Here is a 12,370-nt window from a genome sequence, read left to right on the forward strand (position 1 = left end):
AAAAAGGTATTTAAGGTGGCCAATTGCAAGTTGTTGTTCTCTTTGACTCTCCGCTGAAGAGTGGCAACATGGGGGCCTCAAAACAACTCTCAAATGACCTGAAAACAAGGATTGCTCTACCTTATGGTTTAGAGGAAGGCTACAAAAAGTTATCGCAGAGATATAAGCTGTCAGTGTCCACTGTGAGAAACATAGTGAGGAAATGGAAGACCACAGGCACAGTTCTTGTTAAGGCCAGAAGTGGCAGGCCACATAAAATATTGGAGAGGCAAAGGCGAAGGTTGGTGAGAAAGGTCAAAAACAGCCCATGGACCACCTCCAAAGACCTACAACATCAACTTGCTGCAGATGGTGTCACTGTGCATCCTTCAACAATTCAGCGCACTATGCACAGGAAGAAGCTGTATGGGAGAGAGATGCGAAATAAAAATAAGCCTTTTCTGCACTCATGCCACAAACTGAGTCACTTGAGGTTTGCAAACGCACATTTGGACAAGCCAGCTTCATTTTGGAATAAGGTGCTGTGGACTAATGAAACAAAGATTGAGTTATTTGGTCATAACAATGGGCATTATGCATGGTATTGACAACAGCAGTAGCAATGTCCCTGCAGATCTTCTCAAGCCTGTAAGAACAAGTAGAATGATCTTACTAGATACTGGTTACTCTGAGCAGTATTGAGTGGGCTCCATGCTGACCAAATGGTGGATGTGGCTGGGTGGAGAGCAGTGTACATGCCTTAAGTGGATGAGACATGTGCACTTCTCCCTCCCACTCCTGTGGATGCCCTCCCCTTTAGTGTCATTTCCTGTGTGGTCATTTCCTGTGATATCATTTTGTAGGGAGGAAATGATTGGCTGTTGGAGCAATGACTTCCTGTTTGACACTTCCTTTTGTTGCCAATGAATAAAAGGTGCCTGTGCCCATGAGGGAAAGGCAGAGGAGCGATTAACCTAAGAAGGTGACTAAGTCTGTTACTAAGATGCATTATACCAAAAGGCTGGAAGGGCGTTTAATAGCGCAAGAGTATAGTGGAATTTCCACGACACCTGTACAGCATTGTAGGACTTGCTCCTCTTCTTACAGATATACTGTACACTCACTGGCCACTTTATTTAGGTACACTTTACTAGTACCGGGTTGGACCCTCTTTTGCCTTCAGAACTGCTGTAATTCTTGGTGGCATAGATTCAACAAGGTGTTGTAAAAATTCCTCAGAGATTTTGGTCCATATTGACATGATAGCATCACGCAGTTGCTGCAGATTTGTTGGCTGCACATCCATGATGTGAATCTACAGTTCCACCACATCCCAAAGGTGCTCTATTAGACTGAGATCTGGTGACTGTGGATGCCATTGAAGTGACCTCATTGTCATGTTCAAGAAACCAGTGGTGAGATGATTTGAGCTTTGTGACATGGTGCATTATCCTGCTGGAAGGAGCCATCAGAAGATGGGTACACTGTAATCATAAAGGGATGGACATGGTCAGAAACAATACTCAGGTAAGCCGTGGCGTTTAAGCAATGCTCAATTGGTACTAAGGGGCCCAAAGTGTGCCAAGAAAATATCCCCCACACTGAGGTAGGCCATGGTGTGTAACCACTTCCAGCCCAAGGACATCATATGACGTCTTTGACTTTGAGTGAGGACATCTGAATGATGCCTGCAGCTGTAGGCATCATTCATTCAGATATCATCTTTTTCTGCCGGCGATTCTGTGCATCGTAAGAACAACCAAAGTGGCAGTTCAGCCGCTTGATCGTTCTTAGAGGCAGCGGGAGGGGACATGCCCCTCCCCGCTGGCCTCCAGTGATTCTCCGCCATCTCTTCTGACATCGGTAACCCAGAGAAAGAATCTGCTGGTGCCGGCCGATGATCATAGAGATTCCCGGTGACCAGATGGTCCCCAGCCATCTCTTTGACCATCAGAGGCCTGGATGCGATGTTATGACTTCACGTCCGGGCTGGGGAAGTAAACAAAGCCCAGATCTCGGCTGGAAAGAAAGAGATGTAATTTATTTATTTTTTATCTAAATTTTTCCAGCCTGGAGGAGAGATGTGGGGTCTTATAGACCCCACATTTCTCCATAAAGAGGACCTGGCAAGCACCATTCCTATTACAAGGTATATTTAAATTTCTTGTAATAGGAATAAAAGTGATAAAAAAAAATATTTTTAAGAGAAAATGTAAGTAAAATAAACAATAAACACCATTACACCACCACCAATCTGAATCATTGATAAAAGGCAGGATGGATCCATGCTTTCATGTTGTTTACGCCAAATTCTGTCCCTACCATCTGAATACCGCAGCTGAAATCAAGACTCATCAGACCAGGCAACATTTTTCCAATCTTCTAGTGTCCAATTTTGTTGAGCCTGTGCGAATTGTAGCCTCAGTTTCCTGTTCCTAGATGACGGGAGTGGCACCCGGTGGGGTCTTCTGCTGCTATAGTGGTTTCGGGGGAAACTGCAACTGTGAACTGTGTTGTAAATAGACAAGCTCCGTTCTGAGCTCTCCCTCCCGACACAAATTTATGTGTCAGAAAAACTCCTCAGAAGTGACTCATGCTGATAACAGAGGAATGAACCACTCCACTACCTGTCCCACCCGCTTTTATCTCTAAACACTTATCTGGCTCCTGTTACCCAGCACTGTCCCTGCTGCAGCACCGCTCCACCTCACTTCCAGGTCTCACAGGAGACACTGAGGGCAGAGGAGCCACAGGCTTCCATTGTTGTCCGTTAAACTCCTATGGGGAGGGAGCAGGGGTGTGTCTGACTGGCGCTGTGTGTGTCTACAGACACACACAGCCTGGATCAGGAACATGCGCATGCGTGCCTCCTTAGCACTCAACTTGCTGAGGCACCCAGAGGAGGGAGAAGGTGGCAGCGCTGATAGTGGACTGCGAGAAGAGGAGGTAAAGGGAGCTCTCTGTGTAATATCATTGCATAGAACAGGTATTACCGCTTTTATTTTAACAAAATGAAAACAGCCTTTAGTTTTACTTTCATCTCCCTTGGCTGGAAAGGATAGTAGGGTTTAGTTTGACTTTAAGGCCCCTTTTACACTGGGGCGGCAGCGGCATCGGCGGTAAAATGGCACTATTTTTAGTGTGGCTTTACCGTCGTTTTAGCGGCGGTATGCAACCGCTAGTGCGGCGGTTTTAACCCCAGCTAGCGGCCGAAAAAGGGTTAAAACCGCAGCGGCGCTTTGCCGGCGGTATAGCCGTGCTGCCCCATTGATTTCAAGGGTAGGAGCAGTGAATACACTGCTCCAAAGATGCGGCTAGCAGGATTTTTTTCACCGTCCTGCTAGCGCACTGCTCCAGTGTGAAAGCCCTACGGTTTTCACACTGGAGTGAAAGGGGCCAGATTCTTTCAGGCGCTATGCAGGCGCTATTTTTAGCGCTGTAGCGCCTGAAAAACACCCCAGTGTGAAAGGGGCCTAAACTAAACTTTAGGTGCTTTTTATGCCGTGTACACACGATCGAATTGTCCTTCGGACTCGGTCCGCCGGACAATTCGATCGTGTGCGGGCTCCAGCGGACTTTTTCATCGTAAAGTCCGGCGGACTTAGAAAGTAGTTTTGACTCAAAATTTGTCCAGTGGACAATCTGTTCGTCAGTGTGCTAGTCCGGCGGACTAAGAATGATGCATGCTCAGAAGCAAGTACGAGAAGGAAGCTATTGGCTACTGGCTATTGAACTTCCTTTTTCTAGTCCCATCGTACGTGCTGTACGTCATTGCATTAGAAATCGCCAGACTTTCGGAGGGTCCATGTGTCGCCAAGTCCGTTCGTTATAAAGTTCGGCAGAATGTTTGCTGGATTGTTTGCCGGACCAATTCGATCGTGTGTACGCTGCATTAAAATACATTTTATTTTTTTAGTAGAGGAGTCGGAGATTATGCATGTTTCATCTCCTAACAAAACTCTTTTCCCCTTTCCGCAATTTTTATACTAGTATAGAAGGTCTGCACATTGACTAACCAAAGCTAACCTTTGTTTCTGCATTTGACCCCCCCCCCCCCCCAAATAAATTGTTAAGATAAAAAAACATCTTGCTTTAAACATGGACCTAATAAGAATAATAAATGTTATGAATAAATAAATTGTTAAAAAAAGATTAACATTTTTTTAATTTTATTTTTTTATAGTTTTAAATTTTGTTAATACATTTTTCAAACAGGTAATTTTTCTCCTTCATTGATGTACGCTGATGTGAGTGCACTAATGGGCACTGAGAGGTGGCACTGAAGGGCACTAGTAATTGGCACTGGTAGGTGACACTGATAGGCAGCACTGCTAGGTGGCATTGATTGGCACCATTGGTGGGCACTGATAGGTGGCATTGATTGCTCTCACTTATGTACTAGTGGGCATTGATTTGTGGCACTGGCAGGCAGTACTGGTGGGCACATATGAGGCGGCTTCCCCTCTTCCTCTTCTGGACCGATGTCCCTTCAACAGAAGCCGGTGATTGGCTTTTTTTACTTCTCATGCTGTCAGCATGAGAAGAAAAAAAAAAGATAACCGATCTTCTGTTTACATCATGTGATCAGCTGTCATTGGCTGACAGTTGATCACGTGGTAAGGGGCCGGGATCGACCCCTTACTCCGATCTGTGATCACCCGAGTCTCATTGACTCGGTGATCACAGCGTGCGCCCTGCAGGGGGTGGGCGGGGAGCGTGCAAAGGGGAGGCCGTGACGACCTCCCGGCAAAGCAGATCCGTGCTGTAGCCATCATTCAGCTATAGTTAATTAAGTATTATAATTATTACTGTTATTACTGTTTTGTTTTATTAACCCAGTTGATGAATTCAAATGGTTTTAGTATTATACAGGATTTATAGGGGGTATAGAAAAGAATCACCCCCTGAATGAAGACAGACGCAATTTGTGTTTTATCCAGCTGTATTTACTCAGTGCAACGTATAACATCTATTGAAAGCTATAACACAAGCATGTCAGAAAAATAAAAAAATAAAAATAAAAAATAGAATCACTGAGTTGGAAAAAGGATCACCTCCCTTATGTCAGTATTTTGTTGAACCACCTTTTGCTTTAATTCCAGCCTTTATTCTATTGGGAGACGTCTCTACTAACTTTGCACATCTAGACTTTGCTATATTTTCCCACTCTTCTGCTCAAGTTCAGTTCAATTTGATGGTGACCATTTGTGGACTGCAGTCTTCACGTCATTCCACAGATTTTCAATGCAGGTTAAGTCTGGGCTCTGACTAGGCCATGCAAGGACATTCACCTTTTTTCTCCTTCAACCACTGTGTGTTGATTTTTGCTGTGTGCTTTGGCTCATTGTCATGTTGAAAGGTAAACCTTCTTCCCACTGACAACTTTCTGGCAGAGGGCAGCAGATTTTTTCCTTAAGAAGTCGTTGGCATTTTGCCCCAATCATTTTTCCTTGTATCCTGACAGAGAAATATCCCCATAACAGGATCTCACCACCTCCATGCTTTACTATAGGAATGGTGTTTTTGGGAGGGTGAGCTGTATTGGATTTCTGCCAGACATACAAGGTTGGTGTTGAGGCCAAATAGTTTAGTCTCATGACATTAACACCTTTTTCCGTGTGACCTCAGAATCTTCAAGGTGCATTTTGGTCACGCATGTCGTGACTGAATAAGGCCTTTCTTGAGGAGTGGCTTTTTTTCTTGCAACCCTCCCATACAAGCCACATTTGTGGAGAATTTGTGATATTGTTGTCACATGCACACAATGGCCATCCTTTGTCATAAATTCCTGCAACTGCTTCAGAGTTGCCGTAGGCCTCTTAGTAGCTTCTCTGACCAGGTTCCTCCTGGCGCTTTCATCCAGTTTGGAGCAACATCCTGATCCAGGGAGGGTCTGTGTTGTACCAAATACCTTCCACTTCTTAATAATAGACTTCATGGTTCTTCTGGGCATTTATAATGCCTTTGACATTTTTTGTATTCATCTCCCGACTTGTGCCTGTCCACAACTTTCTCCTGGAGATCTTTTGACAGTGCCTTGCCACCCTTAGATGATCGTTTGCTTCAGTTGCACTACCAGAGTCTAAAATGCTCCAGGAAAGCTCTTTTCATGCTGAGCTGATCAAAATGACCACAACTGATCACAGTTGAAAGTCAAATAGATTTGTGTGCCATTGAGAAGATGATTACCTACACCTGATTGAGTTTACAAGGCATTTTTAGGAGGGGGGGATCCCTTTTCCAACTCTGTGATTCTGTTTTTTATTTTATTTTTATGACATGTTGGTGTTATATCTTTTAATTGGATGTTATAAGTTGCACTAAGTCAATGCAGCTCAATTTCAGGTGGCAAAGCAACAAAAAATTGATCATTTTAAACGAGGGTGATTCTTTTCCCTACCCAACAGTTTGCGCTTTGTGAAATAGAGGGAGACTGTACAGTTACCATTCAATACAAGAGCAATCGAAGGGCCCTGTTCATTAGAGCTTACAATCTAAAAGGAATGGTATGTTTTATTATCCAGATTCTCACATTTGTCTAAAGTTCTATATATGTATATTAGTTATTTATTCAATGTTACCCAACTTTTATACATTCAAATCTACTGGCTATTTAGTTTCAAGTATAATCCCCTAGATCCCCCGAAGATACTAAATTAATATTGTATTGACATTGAGACTTTCTAAATGTATTTTTTAGCCGTTACCCGACTTTTATACATTTAAAACTATTGGGTATTTGATTTTAACTATGATCCCAGGATGATACAAAATGTATATTGTATTAATATGGAGACGTCCTTATGTTTTTTTTCTAGCCCTGATGAAGGGGGTAGTTTTGAACCCCTGAAACTCATTGGCTACTCTTTGGATTGTACCCCTGACCTTTAATAGACTAAAGTTGTATCTGGACCTTAACACAGAGGTGTGGTGCTTCAGTTTACATTTTGGTACATTACACTACAAGTCAGGTAGACCGTGGAGATCTTCTGGGGTGGAGAGACCATCTATCCAGAAACCAGATCACCTACATGAATACCTTAAAATATAATAGCAATACTAATAAGATTACCGTACAGGTCCAGCGCTCTTTTTCCACTTTCCTTAAAAAAGAACCTAGGCAGGGAAAACACTAATTGCCGGAACCCTAGGAACGCACAAATAGTACCAAAGGACCACGTTGGGCACCAGGGTCATACAGAAACATCTATAAATGAAGAGCTCTGTGTAGCGTGAAACTCATAAGAGCCCTTTGTTCATTCATGAGTTTGCAATTACAAAGACAATTCACTTTACCGTTGAGAAATCACTTTTTACATTTCCCAGTAGTCCTAGTCGTGAACGACCCAGATTTGCATCGGGAGACTGTGCCGAGGCTGCAATGGGAACCCAACCGAAGCAGAGCTCATCAATTCATTGTGTTCTAAATCTGACAAAACTCAGCAATAATTTGTCACCTCTGGTGTACGGTGCATGGCCTGCAAGAGGCCATGACATATGACTAGTATGATCCTTGTATGCACAGGTTAAAGGTTTCCACCATTATCATACAACTAAGGAGTGGTGAGTTGCTACACCTCATTCCTGAGCTCCGTCTTGAATGCAGTGTCATTCAGGTAACCCAGTTACAGAGACTATTTTAATACACTAAAGGCCCGTACACACGAGAGGACTTATGTCCGACAGACTTCCAAAGGAGTTCCGTCGGCGTTCTGACAGACTTTTCGGCCGAACGGACTTGGCCACACACGATCACACTAAACTCCGACGGATTCGAACGTGATGACGTACGACCCGACTCGAATAAGGAAGTTCATAGCCAGTAGCCAATAGCTGCCCTAGCTTAGGTTTTAGTCCGTCGGAGTAGCATACACACGAGCGGATTTTTCGAAGGGGACCGGGTCCGGCGGAGTTCCTTCGGAAAAATTTGAAGCATGTTCCATATTCTAAAGTCCTTCGGACTTTGGTGAGTCAAAAGTCCGTTGCAGCCCACACACGATCGGATAGTCTGACGGACTCAGTCCTTCAGACTTTGGATGTTGAAAAGTCCGCTCGTGTGTACGCGGCATAAGAATAATAGAGGCTGGTCAAGCAGAACTCTGATGAAGTAAAAAAATTGGGTGCTTCCAAAGTGGTCAGTCAGCCAGTTCTAACACGATGGACTAAAATACCATGGGCTTTCAATTACTGCCATGTTAATGCCTGATTGGGCCTTTCATTTTTGTTTATTTAATGCAGTCAGGCTGGAACTATTGGCCTTTTTTTTTTTTTGCACTTATAACAGCAATATGGTGGGCCTTAACGCCCAACTGCTCCAACCACATGATTGTATGTACAGACCACTGATGCCAGCTGCTCTGGAAGATTTTACTCCCTTCATGACCAGGCCATTTTTTGTTATTAAGCACTGCGCTACTTTAACTGGCAATTCCCGGCTTTCTTTCAATTATTATGGCTGTGTTCATAACCTTGGAATGAAGGGAGCTGTTGTATAAAGATTCCATCCATCTGCGGACCAGCAAGTTTTTCTGTGACACAGGTATATTCTGACTTATAATTTAGAGGTCAAATTAATCCGGTATGCGAATTTTGGATTGAATGGTGAAGAGCACTGCAGTGGTGTCCTTATTTATTCTACTTTTCTGGCACGGGCTCACGCTGATGTGGTTTTGTTGTTTCTGGAGGGGCCTCAGCTTCATAACTATCCACTTGGCTCTTTATTCAGGATCATTAAATCTGGACTTCACTGATTGGACACTGTATAGTGGGTTATCTATTTTTGACTGTTCGTTCATGTTTGCCTTTGTTTTTCATTGTTTTGTCTTTCAGCAATTTTTATCGCAAAGTTTTAAACAAAGTACAAGAATGTAAGCAATGTCAAATAAATGTAAAAAAACTGGATGCACCCTCCACTATGATCAGAAGCCAAATCGTAATAACCAGACTACATACAAATCAAAAAGACCTGGCCTGACGAGCAGACTACCAAATAGGGCAACAGTTTATCTAAGGCAGGGGTGGCCAACAAGTGGCCCGCGGAGCCCTTTAATGTGGCCCGCGACCTCCTGCTCTGGAATGGCGGGTTAGCAAGCCCATATCGCGGGTTGCTGACCCGTCATACCACAGCATTGGTGTTGTGAATGAAGCTGGTGGTAGAGGAAGAAAATGGCTGCAGAGCCCATAAGCCGATGCTTCCTGTACAGTGCCGGCTTTTGCCACAGGCAGTGTGAAAGCAGTTTAGGCCCTTTGCACACAATTGGCCCAACCCAATTCACCTCTACAGAGCAACAGATGTAAACAGACTTTTGTCCGTTTACTCCCGCCTGCCTCCAATCTGGTCCTAAAAATCTGATAAAAAAAAAAATAGAAGGGAGTTTTCCCCCTTCCATCTGGGTGGATTGGAGGGCCTATAGCAGTCATGGCGAACCTTGGCACCCCAGATGTTTTGGAACTACATTTCCCATGATGCTCCAGTACACTGCAGAGTGCCAGAGCATCATGGGAAATGTAGTTCCAAAACATCTGGGGTGCCAAGGTTCACCATCACTGGCCTATAGAGTAGCCGTGACCTGTCATCCGCCCGCTTCGATCATTGTGGCCCGTGACTGGTTACCAAGTTGTTTAAGTGGCCCTCGCTCTTAAAAAGGTTGGGCACCCCTGATCTAAGGCAGGGGTAGGGAACCTTGGCTCTCTAGCTGTTTTGAAACTACAAATCCCATCATGCCTCTGTCTCTAGGAGTCAAGTCCCATGAGACATTGCAAGACCCTAACAATCACAGGCATGACTCCTAGAGACAGAGGCATCCTAGAGACAGAGGCATGATGGGATTTGTAGTTTCAAAAACAGCTGGAGAGCCAAAGTTCCCTACCCCTGATATAAGGCAATGAACTCAAGTGTCATCAACCGATTGCAGAAAATCAAAATATGGAAATAATTACAAAACAACATGACAACAAACTGTAGGTCACACATAGCTCAGGTACATGGAGAGGTAGGGGAGCGTTAATGTCAAGGATTAGTCCTAGTACCTCATGGCACTATACCTCATTCCTGAGGAGACATCAAGATTGGGGAGGCCCTATGGCCCCCCATCAGCATCCTTCTAGAAGTTAGGAAAGCATATATAAGAAGAAAAAGAAAGCTCAGAATACTATTGAGAGGAGTGTTGTCCTGTAATCAAGAAAGTGGGACAGATTGTCCATTGTAAATTCAGTTACTATACAAAATTTACTAATAAGGGGATAAACCCCTTGTCGTTTACAAGCGTCACCATGGGTCAAGCCCAAGTTTGATTCTGGTGCCCTCAATGAGGGAGGGAAGCAAAAACAAACAGGTCAGATGACCACCACTAGCCTCCTCCTGCACACTCTTAAATCATCAACAATAATAATGCATAGTATAACTATGAGACACGAGAGTTCCTTAAAGGTGGAACAAAATGTGAAGAGTCCACATGGGGCCCACAGGGTTCCTTGAAGGTGTAACGAAATGTGAAGAGTTCACATGGGGCCCACAGGGTTCCTTGAAGGTGTAACGAAATGTGAAGAGTTCACATGGGGCCCACAGGATTCTCCTTTCTCACAGAGTATAACGAAAAGTCAGGAATCATCAAAGATGTTTCAACTGTGATCCTGCCCTAGGATCAGCTGGAGAAATCAGTAAAGGAAGAACACTTTGCATTGTTCCAACTAGGCCATATGACTGCTGTCATCTTCATGGAGATCAGCCCTTTGAGCTTCTGGTGGAGCGTCACACTGGAGATAGAGGGCTTGGTGACAGCCTGTTGGCAGAAGATTTGGGCTGTGGGGTGCAGGGGGATCCCTCCAGTTCAGTTGAAATGAGGCTCAATTTTTTACAGTTTCTGAGCATGTTTATATAATGGTACATTTATACATTTGGATTATTCATTTATTTTCCACTTATATCAGTTGTGTTAGTTGCTTATATTTACCCTGTAGCGCAATTTTTTTGTTATATGTGTTGTCTTGTTTTGGGGTACACCTCCATCGGCGATGCCAGAACTGTGACCAAGCTATCACCAAGCTCATTGTTGACTATGGACGATCAGGAGCTAGGAGGACGGGCTCACAGTGATGTCAGCATGGTAAAGCCAATCACAGTGCTCCTCATAGCAGCCTGCGGCACCATGTTCCTGCACCCTGGAGATTTGGATAACTGTCCATCACATAGGTCCATTCACTGAACAACACTCACTGAGAAGCACTGTTGTTTGGAGCATTGTGCAGGGGGGGGGGGGGTGTCTGAATGCTGGAGACCCAGGATCTCTGCACCTTCCGTGGGAGCACAGGTCCAGATCTCCAGCATGCTGCAACCACAGGGGTTTTAACAAAGGCTGAAACACACTAGTTTATTTGAAATAATAAAAACTAGACACATCCTTTACTGTTTATGTAGCCTGACTTCAACATGGTAATAAATATGAAAGGTGCAGACGGGCTTCCACCACACTGCCAGCACTTAAAAAACATCATTGTTAATTTTGAAAATCCCAATTACACATCTGAATTTGATCTCTTCTGAAGGTAAGGAAACAGTTCAGATTGTTAGATTAATCCCTTTGGCAGAGATCAGCTGACCAGCATTCTCTCAAGGAAGGCCAAGCATTCAGATGTTTTATTACCCCTTTACCATCTCAATTGACATTCCCATCGGGCCATTTTGACATGTGATTTGACACGTCAAATCGCCACCGCCTACGGCACTGTCTGAATCGGTGCGTCGCCGACTTTGCAGCGCGGCACCAATTCCCAAAAGTAATTCCTGCACTACTTCCGGGGGGGCAATTTGAATAGACATCTGTGCATGAACCCGCACAAATGTCTGTCAAATCACCCTCGAAGTCGGACTGAAATGCTGGTTCGAACTTGCGCGATTTCAAAACGGCCCTCAGTGTAAACGTGGGCTTAGAGCCGGGGTCTCAAACTGGCGGCCCTCTAGCTGTTGCAAAACTACCAAGTCCCATGAGGCATTGCAAGGCTGAAAGTTGCAAGCATGACTCCCACAGGCAGAGGCATGATGGGACTTGTAGTTTCGTAACAGTTGGAGGGCCACCAGTTTGAGACCCCTGGCTCTAATGTTAACCTATAGAGGGTAACCTATATTGCATTTGAGGTTATCTGAAGTGGACACTCTAAATAAACTAAAATATGCTATAAGTTAGCTTCAGTTTAACAAACAGCCATGAAGTCCTTAATTCACATTGAAATTCAGCCACTGTCGCCTACGTTCTCCTGTACAAGCAAAGTGAAGAGGCCTTCCTATGTGGAGCATGTTCTGGGAGAAGGAGCTGCCTGAGCAAACTGAAGCCCTTTGTTTACTGTATGTCGTACCACATGACGTATGGCAGCAGATGGATCTGATGTGCACACA

Source organism: Lithobates pipiens, unplaced genomic scaffold (genome assembly GCF_037356315.1).
Source record: "Lithobates pipiens isolate NorthernLeopardFrog02 unplaced genomic scaffold, aLitPip1_a1.2 Scaffold_30, whole genome shotgun sequence".
NCBI lineage: Eukaryota > Metazoa > Chordata > Amphibia > Anura > Ranidae > Lithobates > Lithobates pipiens.